This window comes from Myxine glutinosa, chromosome 9 (assembly GCF_964187855.1).
Source record: "Myxine glutinosa chromosome 9, kmMyxGlut1.1, whole genome shotgun sequence".
In the NCBI taxonomy this organism is placed as follows: domain Eukaryota; kingdom Metazoa; phylum Chordata; class Myxini; order Myxiniformes; family Myxinidae; genus Myxine; species Myxine glutinosa.
Window position 1 is genome coordinate 132,114,449 of NC_136269.1, and position 13,790 is coordinate 132,128,238.

Consider the following 13,790-nt stretch of genomic DNA (forward strand, 5'->3'; position numbering starts at 1 on the left):
TTGCTTTTAAAGATGCTCCTTACCCCCAACTTTTTAGATTATGATAATTTAATAATTTTTACGAAGTCAAGTTTTCAACCCGAGTATCAACTACTCTCACAGGGTTTTAATGCAGGTCTTAAAAAGGAAGACATTATCGGTTTATTTAAACTTCAAAACAAACTAAATGATTATAACATTGAGGATATAATACAACTATTTTGTGATACACAGAAACCTAAACCAAAACCCATAACTTGTATTCTCAGTGATAATACGGATGATATACCTTCACCTCAAGATTTAGATAAATCAAAAAAGAACCTCGTCATCTTTGATGATTGTGTTAATGAGAGAAACCAAACAGTAATGGATAGCTACTATACAAGAGGGAGACATTCTTCTTGTAATTGTACTTATCTTAGTCAGTCATATTTTCAACTCCCTCGACGCTCAATAAGAAACAATGCTAATACTTTTATTTTATTTAAGTTAAATTCAATAGATGTAAATAATTTTTGGAGAGATAATTGCTCTACGTTATGTAGTAAAAAAGAATTTGAAAATTATATGAAACACACGATTGGAAAATATAAATATATTGTTGTGAAACAAGATGAGATATTAAAGGATGTATTTTTATTTTAAACATAATTACATCTATAAATGACAACAATTATTATTAACCTTGTGGGTAAATCTGCTTCTGGAAAGAACTTTCATAAATCTAAACTTTTGAATAGTAAAAATGAAAAGTTTGTAAGTTTTTTTAAAAAACACCCTATGATTCGTTTTGTGAGTACTACAACCAGAGCAAAGCGACCAGGAGAAGTAGAAGGGAAAGATTATTACTACATTTCAATGGAGGAACATATGCGATTGAGGAACGAAGGTCAAATATTTGAGGAGGTCTCTCTTGGTTCTACAAAATATTCACATTGTAAGAGTGAGTTAAATAAAGTAAAATCTAATGGTCTTGGGATTTTAGAAACTAATCCTGAAGGAATGAGACAAATTATTAAACAATTGTGTGGTGATGGAGTTAAGATTTTATCATTCGGTTTTGATATCGATGAGGAGACTCAACGCAAACGTATGAAAAGCAGAGATACAAGTATTAGTGAAGAAGAAATAACAACTCGTATTAATACCAATAAAGAATTTGATGAAATATTTAAAGAAAAAGATTTATTTCAACACATTTACTATAATGATGAAGAAAAGGAAAATTTTCCCATTGACCTTTACAATTCATTAAATGATATTTTTCAATAAATAAATACAGAAAATGAATACCGAAGAAAGAGAAAGAAAGTTTAAGGAACATCAACAATTAGTTTCAAAAGTTGTTAAACAACAGGAAGAGATAAAGAAGAAACGGAGACAGAAACTAACTGGTGAAGAAGCCTTTGAAAGAAAACAAGAGAAATTCTTTAAACCACTTTTGAAAACTCAACACTCACCTACAGTTCCCACGGTAGAATTTACTCCAAAAAAACTTCAAATGCTCAAAGATTTTAGTCAGATAACAAAACAAGAACTTGGTGAATTAGAATATGATGACGAGGGATTATTTCGGAAACTTGAGGAGGTAAATCAACCCCCTAATTATGTTGTGGAAGCTCTTCAAAACAATGAATATTCGGCGGGTTCAAAAACCAGAGCAGGTCTCATTCCAACAGAAGAACCAGCAGTGTTTCATCTTGTGGAAGAAAAGGTATTGATATTTAATGATGAATTGATGTTCTTGAGTTCTACTCAACCAAATGTTAAATTAACTCCAAGATTAATGTTTCTTCTAACAAACCCCGGATTCAGCGGTTCAAAATATTTTGAGGAACCACTTGATATGGAAAGAGAGGAAGATAGGGTATATATTGAGTTGTTAAATGCACTTGATTATGGAGTTTCTGTTGCTGGTAAAAGTAAGAAGAATGAGAAGGAGAAACATATTATTGATGCTTTAAGTAAACTTGGTTCAGGTGTTAGTTTTCTTCCAAATGACCCATCACAATTAGTTAATAGGCTATTATTGTTGTTAGGTAGTAAGAAGGCTGGAAACAACAATTGTTTTAATGAATCCTCAGCCATTTTAGATCAGTTGATGAATATGAAAATAATTAATAAATGTCAATACAAAGATATTTTATTAGATATTAAATAAGATGAGAAGCACAATTCTTAGTTTTAATTTCACAACGAGCGATTACACAGCTTCATTCCCTTACCCACTACAACTTGACCCCCTTACCTCATATGAGGCATCTTTATTGTCGATGGAAACTTATAATACCTTGTTTAATATCACAGAGAAAAACAACAAGTTTAGTTATAATCCATAATTAAAAAGTTGATTTCACGATTGAAAATTCGTTTAGAGAGCTATTGGGTTTCTCTTCAAAAAAGATTGAAAATAACGGGACGTTTTACAGTGATAATGTTATCCAAATATCCTCCGGTATAAATTCAGTATTAATTCATTGTGATTTGATTGATGGTGCTTATAACGATGGAATAAGAACAAATACAATATTTTCATTCAGTGCATACTCAACCCCGATTGGTTATAAATTTAATATGGAACCAAAAAATCTTGTCTATTTACCTGTGTCAGGAAAAACCATATACAGAGTAAATTTTAGGATAACCGACCAAGATAATCGTATGATATCCTTTAATGATGAAATTATATCCATCAGAATTCACCTACGTGAAGTTTTTCAATAAATAAATAATGGTTATTGTGAGAAAACACGAGTTGGGAAAATATAAAATAATTACAGGGGAGGGCATGTACCTTTCACCATACTATACAAGGTATGTGGGTAGAGGATACTATAAACCAAAGAGACAACGAGGTGTAGGTCATCAATTTCGAAATAAAGGAGATGGGATAATTGATACTCTAATGGGTATTGGTTCAACCATCCTTAAACATAAAGACCTAATTGGTTCAACTGCTTCTGCCGTGGGTTCAGTTGCGGGTGCTATAAAGAGTATAAAAGATGCTCAAAAGGAGTCTCATAAATTACAAGCAATCAAAGAAATAAAAAAAGGTAAAACTCAACTATCTTCACAAGAACGACAAAAAATCATTAAAATACTTGGGTCAGGGTTTCAACGATTTTAATACTATATAAATACAAGTATGGAAGCGATTGATAGTATCTATGATTGGGATGATACAATTATCATTTCAAACTCCACGAAAAAGGAAGACTATTTTAAGGTAAATGCTATAACAGGAACAGACTGGAATTCAAACGGAACAAAAAGTTTTGAAATAAATAATCAACAAACTTACTTGAATATAGCTGATAGTTTCTTGCTGTGTAAATTTAAATTCACTAAGGCTGCGAATAATACTAATGCTACACTCGTAAATGATTTCTTCTGGAAAATGTTTGACAGTGTCCGCCTGTATATTGGAACACAAGAGGTTGAAGCGGTTGATTATGTCTCTGCTACATCTGAAATGATGAAATTTACACTATATTCGTTTAGTGATAGAATGGGTAAGGAAGCTGTTGAAGGTTTTATTCCTGATACGTCAACGGGTACAAACGCAGACCCTGGTTATAGTCAAAGGAAGTCAATGTATAATGATGACGCCAAAGCTGAGAATAGTTTTACCGTAGCAGTACCTCTGAAAGGTATATTTGGATTTTGTGATTATGATAAAGTTTTGTATGGGCTTAAAATTAGATTTCAACTACAAAGGAATGATAATGTAAATAGATTGCTTTTTGGGGTTGAAAATGCTTTTGGAGAAAATAATAAATTTGTTATTAATGATTTGTGTTGGTATATCAGTGAATATACTCCTAATCTTAAAACGGAAGAGATGTTAAATAGAAGACTTAACTCAAAGAAACCGCTAAATGTATCATACCTTAAAAGAAGATGTCAACACGTTAAACTGGAACACACTACCTACACTTGGAATTTGGGTGTTCTTCAAGGAAAGCCACGATACCTCTGGCTCATTTTTTAAAAACCAGATGGAGAGGACGGTACTGATAAGAATAATGCCCTGAGTGATAATGCTAAGGTGAAACAACTTCGGGTTTCTCTTGATGGCACATTTTATCCGCGAGATAGATTGGAAATTGATTGGGAAAAAAATGATTATGCGGAAGCCTACAAGTCCTACCAAAAGGTGTGTGAAAGTAATGGTAATAATGATCCTATTTTGGATATGGTTGCGTTTCAAAAACTTTATACAATCTACGCAATTGACCTGAGTTCTCAAAAGGAAACTATAAAGTCTAATCGAGTGGATACTTCTCTATACATTGAAAGAGGGGAGAGTGAAGAGGTTAATGCATATTGTTTGCTTTTGGAGGAAACAGAATTACAGATTAATACAGATAATGGTGTTATGATTAATATCACATAGGTTTTTTCTCATAAATAAATGGTTGGGGTATATGTTAATCAAATCAATCTTAATAAATTAACATCTTGTATTCAAAATCAAAAGCCTTGTATTATTAATGTTAATACAATTCAAAGAAAAGGAGCTGTAAGAATTGATGTTTTACTCACACACACACAAGTAAAAACACTAAACTAGAACGGGCACTCGGTAGAGCGCATACCTTCGCCGCAGCTACTGTTCTGTACTTGGTAAAAATACGATTTTGACCTTTTCGTGACCTTGACCTTGACCTTTGACCCGATTGCTCCCAAAATCTAATCAAATGTGTCCCGTATAATAACCAATCATCCCACCAAATTTCATGCAATTCGGTTGAATACTTTTTGAGTTATGCGAATAACATACACACACACACACAGACATACAAATAAATACACAGCGATCAAAACATAACCTTCCGCTTTTGCGAAGGTAATCATCCCACCAAATTTCATGCAATTCAGTTGAATACTTTTTGAGTTATGCGAATAACATACACACACACACACAGACATACAAATAAATACACAGCGATCAAAACATAACCTTCCGCTTTTGCGAAGGTAATGATGTTGGATCACTTAAAATTAAAATGACGAAACCTATTTTAAAGAAATATTCAATAGACGAGTCAAGAGGAGGATTTCTCCCATTTCTAATTCCTTTATTTGCTGGTTTAAGTGCAGTGGGAGCATTGACTGGTGGTATTTCAGCAGCGGTAAAAACTGCTAATGAAAGGAAGGCACAACTAAAAGCTCAAAAAGAATTGTAAAGACATAACAAGGAGTTGGAGAAACAAATTAGTGGAAGTGGTGTAATTGTAGATTTTGCTCAAAAACTTGAAAGTCTACCTGATAAAGCTAGATTGTTGGTTGGAGATATGCTTTCCTCTATCGCTCAAGCGGGTGTTAAACTAACTAAACGGGGTAATGGATTGTATCTTTCTCATAAATAAATGGATAAATGGTTTAAACAATTTGGAAAGAATACAACGTCAAATATAGAACTAGCTAAGTATTGTAAAACACTAAAAATTGATAATGTGGTTATTTGTATGAGAGATGAATTAATACATATAAATAAGAATACAAAGAATATTATTATGAATTTAGACACACAGAATGGTTCTCATTGGGTTTGTATTCATAATAGTCAGGATAAATATTATTTTGATAGTTATGGTATGCCACCACCTGTTGAAGTAATACAATTCTTACAGAATGGTGTTTATCAAACATTTCAAGTTCAAGAAATTAATTCTAAATGTTGTGGTCAATTATGTTTATATGTATTATTTAAACTCAACAATAATGAAAATTTTTATGATATCATTTTAAATCTAATATAAATGACTTATGTTGGAAAAGATGGTTCTATCTTTGGAAAATCCTCTCAGGATATTGATTTATCAAATTATTATACAAAGGCACAGGCTGAACGACAAAAATATAGTGTAAGTAAAAATATTAATATGAAGAATACTTATAAATTAATCAATTATCCAAACCCTACAGATGCAAATGACTTAATTAGATTTAGTGATTTATCACAATATATATTTTTAAAGAAAACAGCACGTTTTGTTAAACAAGTAAAATTTACAACCACAACACCTGGTTATACTGACCATACACCTTTCCTCATTGAATTTAACTACCTGCTTACAATTGAATTTTATAAAGAAGGACATATAGTTAATATGCGAATTAATAAATGGGGGTATGATATGCCTGATTTAGGGTATAATTGGTCTTTTTCAATAAACATAGAAGACCTACATGATTTTAATCAGTCTCGTAAAGAAGAATATTATCCACTTGGTGAGGATAAGGATTTATGTGGAAGTACAATTAATAAACAACAAATACATGGTTTTAAGAAAAGAAAAATATATGATAGTATAGCGATGGTTAGCATGACAAAGAAGGAAGGTCATGAGATAAGGATAGAAAGCCAAGGAATACAAACCAATTTGGTAATGGGAAGATGGGGTGGTATTACCTGTCATAATATTAATCTCACATATATTTCTGATACATAAATGGCAGGAAGAAGACTACAAGACAATTATAATTTTTGTATTCAAGGATACCTACAAGAAAAGGGTGCTCGGTATTACATACCTTATGATTTGGAGCATATACATGGGAATTTTGTCATAAAAAACTGGCCTTATACTGATATTGTTAAACCCACAAATAGAGACTTGTTTAAAGTATTAAATAAAAATGAACTTCTCAAAGTTATGAAATATAAAACTCTTTTAGAAATCGTCAACAAATCTTATTGGTATCCTATTATGAGAAAAATAATTATAGATACAAGAATATCTCAAAATCCAGATGAGTATATGTATAATATTCTTTGGGGTTTAAACTCAAGGGTAGCAAGGGATGAGGAAGGAGTTGAAGAAGAGAAGGAGAAAAGAGAGAAAAGAGAGAAGGAGGAGAGGGAACAAAGAGAGAGGGAGGAGAGGGAGATGGAAATCAGAGCGATTCAAAAAAGAGTGGATGTATTACAGCAAGAAGATCAATGTCAACTCACCGAAGAGGAAAATAAAGAAAGAATGAATGCTGTGAAAATATTGATATCAAAAATTGCTAAGATAAATGAGGAAGGAGTTAAAGAAGAGAAGGAGGAAAGAGAGAAAAAGGAGAAGGAGGAAAGGGAGAAAAAGGAGGAGGAGAGGGAGAAAAAGGAGAAGGAGGAGAGGGAGGAAAGGGAGCAAAGAGAGAGGGAGGAAAAATATAAAAAGATGGAAATCAGTGAGATTCGTAAAAGATTGAGTGTATTACAGCAAATAAATCAATCTCAACGCACCGAAGAGGAAATTAAAGAATTAACAACTCTTATGAAGATAATGGTTTCAAAAATAACAACGTCAATGTCTTCAATTTCAGGGAGGAGATTTAAACGAGAAAGTGGTGAAGAAGAAGAAGAAGAAGGAAAAGATTATGTGATTGATGATGTTGGTGTCATTGACTTTAGTTAGTTTTTATTTGTAAATAAATGGAGGAGAGAGTGAAGGCATTCCTTAGGATTCTTTATGTTTTAAAAATAAAGATTGAAATGTATATGTTGAAAACCAAAAAGGTTTTGATACTCTGTCGGAATTTTTCTGATAAATAAATATGAGTTATTGTCTCAAATGTAAAAAGAAAACTAAATCTAAAAATATCTCTTATGTTAAAGCTAAAAATAATAGAGTTTATCAAAAAGGAATATGTCAAGTATGTGGCTCTAAAAAGTGCCAATTCATCTCTCCTAAAAGAGGAGGAGACATACAAAAGTTTCTGTCAGGAAGTAAATTTACAACAACTGGAATTCCAGGGGAATTACACCTTCCAGGGTATTCTTTCTGTGGTCCAGGAACAAACTTGGATAAAAGATTAGATGAGGCTGACAATCCTAAACCTTGGTCTAAACCTACAAATAGGGTTGACGAAGTGTGTATGAAGCATGATATTGCTTATGGGAAAACCACTACGTTGACTGAAAAACATAAAGCCGACAGCGAAATGTTGTATAATTTGTCTTTGATACAAAATCCAACGTTGAGAGAGAAAGTTGATAGGTTTATTGTGAGAAATTTGATAAATGCTAAATTGAAACTTGGTCTTGGTTATTCCTCAAAAAACTATTAGGCTCTAATGATGTCATCAAGACTGAGGAGCTTTTGGCTGAAGAATTACACAAACCTATAATCACAAAGTTTAAAAGAAGGAAGGTTTATTCTAAATACACCGACCACATATGGTCCGCTGATTTAATTGAATTGAATAATGACAGGGGATACAGGTATGCTTTAACCGTTATTGATTTGAGGAGTAGATTTGCCTGGGTTGTCCCTTTAAAAAATAAAAGGGGTGATACTTTAATGTTAGCCTTTAAGCTAATATTTGATCGGGATAAAAGGAAACCAAAGAAGTTATGGACTGATGAGGGAACAGAGTTCTATAACAAAATATTCATGAAATTTCTTAAGGGGAAGGGTATTAAATTATACAGCACCTTTAATGAAGGAAAGGCAGTTGTTATTGAGCATTTTAATCGTACTTTAAAAGAGAAATTATATAAAAAATTCACACAACTCAGTTCTCAAAAATGGGTGTATTTAATTCAGGATATTGTAGATAATTACAATAATACAGTTCATTCATCAACAAAATCAAAACCATCAGAAACATTTACAAAATTAGAATATGAAAAGGAGATTAATTTGAGAAAGCCCAAGTTCAAAGTTGGTGATATTGTAAGAATATACAAATGGAAAAGCCATTTTGAGAAAGGTTATACAAAGAGATGGACGAATGAATTATTTAAAATCGTTGATGTAATGGCTACAAACCCTTGGACCTACAAATTATATGATTTAAATGGAGAAGAAATCTTGGGTTCATTTTACTCGCAAGAATTACAAAAAACACAAGTAAGCAGATAATACCCTTGAAAATAATAAATAAATAAATAAAATGTAATGGGGATACGTTTTTAAATCTGTGAACCCCAAACACAGAATCCCACAACTTTTTAGTTGGGGCTTAACTTTTGTGTGTGTATAATGGGGATACGTTTTTAAATCTGTGAACCCCAAACACAGAATCCCACAACTTTTTAGTTGGGGCTTAACTTTTGTGTGTGTATAATGGGGATACGTTTTTAAATCTGTGAACCCCAAACACAGAATCCCACAACGTTTCAGTTGGGGCTTAACTTTTGTGTGTGTATAATGGGGATACGTTTTTAAATCTGTGAACCCCAAACACAGAATCCCTCAACTTTCCAGTTGGGGCTTAACTTTTGTGTGTGTGTGTATGTGTGAGTGAGTCATAATAATATACAAACCCTAACCCAACCCCATCCCTAACCCAACCCCATCCCTAACCCAAACCCATCCCTAACCCAAACCCATCCCTAACCCAAACCCATCCCTAACCCAACCCCATCCCTAACCCAACCCATCCCTAACCCAACCCCATCCCTAACCCAACCCCATCCCTAACCCAACCCAATCCCATACCCAATCCCATCCCTAACCCAACCCCATCCCTAACCCAACCCTAACCCAACCCCATCCCTAACCCAACCCATCCCTAACCCTCACATTCAAAATCCCAACCCTAACCCAATCCCATCCCTAACCCAACCCCAACCCTAACCCTCACATTCAAAATCCCAACCCTAACCCAACCCCATCCCTAACCCAACCCCATCCCTAACCCTCACATTCAAAATCCCACCCTAACCCAATCCCATCCCTAACCCAACCCCATCCCTAACCCAACCCTAACCCAACCCCATCCCTAACCCAACCCATCCCTAACCCTCACATTCAAAATCCCAACCCTAACCCAATCCCATCCCTAACCCAACCCCAACCCTAACCCTCACATTCAAAATCCCAACCCTAACCCAACCCCATCCCTAACCCAACCCCATCCCTAACCCTCACATTCAAAATCCCACCCAAACCCTAACATAATCTTTCTTTTCTTCTTTTTTTAAATACGTATTTCTTTTTTTTCCTCTTCCTCCAATTCTGTCTTTCAAGGCTTTCAAGTTTGAAGAAGTAGAAATGGGAAGAAAGAATTTTCCAGCATTTTCTTCCTCGAACTTTCTTGATATTGCTTTAATCAAGCGTCATTAAATAATGAACATTGTTCATTGCTTTAGAATCCAAAGAGTCTCCAAGAGGAACCCCACAGGTAGAGTCTCCAAAATAAAACCAACTTTCCAAGTTCCCAAGGTATAACCACATTCCTGTTGAGCCTCCAAGATAGGTATCACATTCCGAGTCATCAAAACAAAACCCCCATTCCGAGTCTCCAAAAATATAACCATCTTTCCAAGTCCCCAAGGTAGAACCACAATTTTCAGAAATATTGGGGGTTTCCGTGATAAGTCTCACATAGTATAACTGCGGACCATCAGGGAAAACTTCCCTTTCCCAATTTTTTAGGGTTTCTATGATGTGTCTCACATAGTATAACTGCGGACCATCAGGGAGAACTCTCCTTGCCCAATTTTTTAGGGTTTCTATGATGTGTCTCACATAGTATAACTGCGGACCATCAGGGAGAACTCTCCTTGCCCAATTTTTTAGGGTTTCTATGATGTGTCTCACATAGTATAACTGCGGACCATCAGGGAGAACTCTCCTTGCCCAATTTTTTAGGGTTTCTATGATGTGTCTCACATAGTATAACTGCGGACCATCAGGGAGAATTCCCGTTTCCCAATTTTCAGAAATTTGTGGGTCTCCAATGTATGACTTGTATTCTGACTCATCAAGGTAGAACTTGTTCAGTGGGTTTTGTTTTGATAACTCACAACAAGTATCATCATGGTAAAACTCTTTTTCAGGATTTTGTGGATCTCCAAGGTATAACTCTTTGGCTGGGTCATCAAGGTAGAACTCGTTCTGGGGGTCTTGGTTGTTCAAAATGTCTTCAAACAAAAAAATAACTTCATCCCAAGTTGTGTTAAAAGCAGAATTTTCATTTCGTATCTCAGATACAATTTCCTGTGAAAGAAAATAACAATGTATTAATTTAATACAATATTTTTATTTGTATAAATCAAGCTCTATGAATATTAAAATAAACTTTGTTAACTCTTACACGAGTCTCATCTAAAAAAAAAAAAAAATTAAATAAATAAATAAATAAATAAACAAACTTACCTCCATTGATAAGAGGTTCGAGTCCAGTTCATCAATCTGAAGGTTGAGTTCTACACAGGTAGTAGGACTCCAAGGAATAGCAAAGTTATCCCATTCCATTTCGGCATAGTAGTCCATTCTCAAGTGAAGCAGAAAGCGTGTTTGAAAAAGCCTGTGTGGTCGGTGCCTTTTATAAGAAGGGCTGGGTGTGTGTCATTTCCTGTGGAAATTCCCTGGGCGTGTCTTAACTGGAAATGATGTGATGGAAATTCCCTGAAAATGATGTAATGTATTACCTGGAAATGATACAATGCTGAAGAGTTTATAAAGTGGGTGGGACTTAGCAAAAGTGGGCGGAGGTTAGCAAAAGTGGGCGGGGCTTAGTAAAAAGTGGGCGTGGCTTAACAAAAAGTGGGCGGGTTTACCAAAAAGTGGACGGAGCTTAACAAAAAGTGGGCAGAGCCTACCAAAAAGTGTGTGGCACTAGAGGCGCTCAAACAAGAACATTGAGGGAGGCTTACCATTTTATCTTAGCTCAGTTAAAATATCTTAATAAAGAACCAAACTCAAACATATTTTTTGTTAATATATTAGATGGTGAAGAGAGTGGCAAGAGAATTAAATTATTTCCCACGCATAAACAAATATTTGTAGGGTCGTTGTTTGAGTGGGCCAAAGATGATTCACCAGATGATATTAAGAGTAAAAGGTTAAAAGGTCCATAAGGTCAGAAGGATCACAGGTTCACACAGAAGGACCATTGTTTAAGTGGTCTAATGAATAAGGATAACATGTCAAAAGGTTAGAAGGTTCATAAAGAACAGGGTGAGAGAAATAGAGGTGTTTAGGGGCAATGAGGGAGGGGAAAAATTAACATGTAAGTCAATGGGAAAATGAGAGTGTCCCAGAAGCAACATATATACACTACTGTGGTCATTGGTTCAACTCCCTGACCAAGGTCCTACTTGCCTGGTTGCTCAGTTTGGTCGGATGGCCAGGTCTAGGAAGAGTCTGGGTAGTTCCATATTGCCAGTAGTGAGCTTGCCAGTAGGAAGGGTGACTGTGACACGCTGCAGGACTAAATACAATACCTGTTAAAGGGCGGATGAGCACCCTTCGGGAGCCAATGGCCCTGCAGAAATGAGATGGTGTCTCATAAAAAAAAACAAACGTCCATCCAGTTGGACCAGTTTTTTAGTTAGTAGGTTGTAGACAGCAACTGCTCAAGGTAGTACTCCCGTTCTGACTTAGTTGAGTTAAAGTGGTGCCCGGAATCATCTTACACTCTCCGTGTCAGGATTGCCGGTCTTACTTACTGTCTCACTCAAACTACAGCTACCGGGCTAGCTTCAACCTCTCTTTCTCGCAAACAAAAATCATACACTTTTCATCATACACTTTCCCTCTCTTTTATTTCAGGCCTGGCCTCGATGAGGGCTAAATAGTCCGTGCCTGGAGCGTTCAACATAAAAAAAAAACTAGAAGACGTCACGACGTCGACCGATATGCCTCCGCCCACATTACTACATCATTATAATACTTGTACCAAGTTTGATTTAAATCCATTCAGCTGTTCTCAAGTTATCACATTTTTACCTGTCATGACCTTTGACCTTTGACCTCTTGACCTCGGGACCCCAAAATCTAATCAGTTCATCTTTACATCATTCTACATAACTACCAAATTTGGTCAGAATCCCATCACTGGTTCACCAGTTGTCGGAGTAACAGGATTTTTACCTAACATGACCTCTGACCTTTGGCCTTTGACCTCGTGACACCAAAATCTAATCAGTTCATCTTTACCTCATTATACATACCTGCACCAGGTTTGATTAAGATCCCTTCAGTCATTCTCTTCAGTCATATATATATTGTTACGTTTGTGGGGGGTAGGTAAAAATATCCCATAAGAAAGGTAGGATTGTATAATTGTAGCATGGACCGTGGATGGGTAGTAGGAATCTCGATGTACTTAAGTAGGGAAACTGTAGCTTAAGATTGTTTATATATACACCACACGGGGGTGGTGTTGTGCTAATTATCGGTTGGGAATAAGGTTAGTTTTCACCAGTACGTGATTTCCCCTCTGTAATTTTCCCTTTCCATTTTGTTGACAAGGCCAGCCATGAAAACCTCCTTTGAACAACAACAACAGCAGACAAACGCCAAGCAGAGCCGATTGGACTAAGCCCCGCCCAAAGGACCTAATAAGGAAAAAGGCCACGCCCCCGGAGTGGTGTGATGGGGAGGTGTAGAAAGAGACGGCATGCCACGCCTGATTCTTTCCATTTCCTGATTATAGAGCTCACTGTGCTCTTGGGAACTTTCAACACCTGTAGAAATTATTTTATACCCTTCCCCAGATCTATGCCTCCTCACAATTATATCTCGGAGTGCTATAGACTGTTCCTCGGACTTCATGGTAAAGTTTCTACTCTGACATGCACTGTCAACTGTGGGACCTCAAAAGAAAGGTGTGTTTCTTTCTAAATCATGTCCAATCAATCAGACATTTCAAGGATGATGAAAGAAAATTGGATGCACCTGAGCTAAATTTGGAGTGTCAAAGCAAAGCGGTTGAATACTTGTTGAAGCCAGACATTTCAGCTTTTCATTTTTAATTAGCTTGTAAAAAATTCCAAAAAATGAAACATTAAACTTTGACATTATGGGGTAATATGTGTAGATCAGTGACAAAAAAAAATCGCAATTTAATTATAAATTCAG

At 35.4% G+C, this 13,790-nt stretch overlaps 1 protein-coding gene across 1 annotated transcript in view; it reads right to left on the minus strand.

Moving 5' to 3' along the window:
* Positions 1-13,790, minus strand: part of LOC137434915 (ankyrin repeat and SOCS box protein 2-like) — a 58,311-nt gene that overhangs the window by 21,005 nt on the left and 23,516 nt on the right. The gene's annotated exons all lie outside the window — the stretch shown is intronic.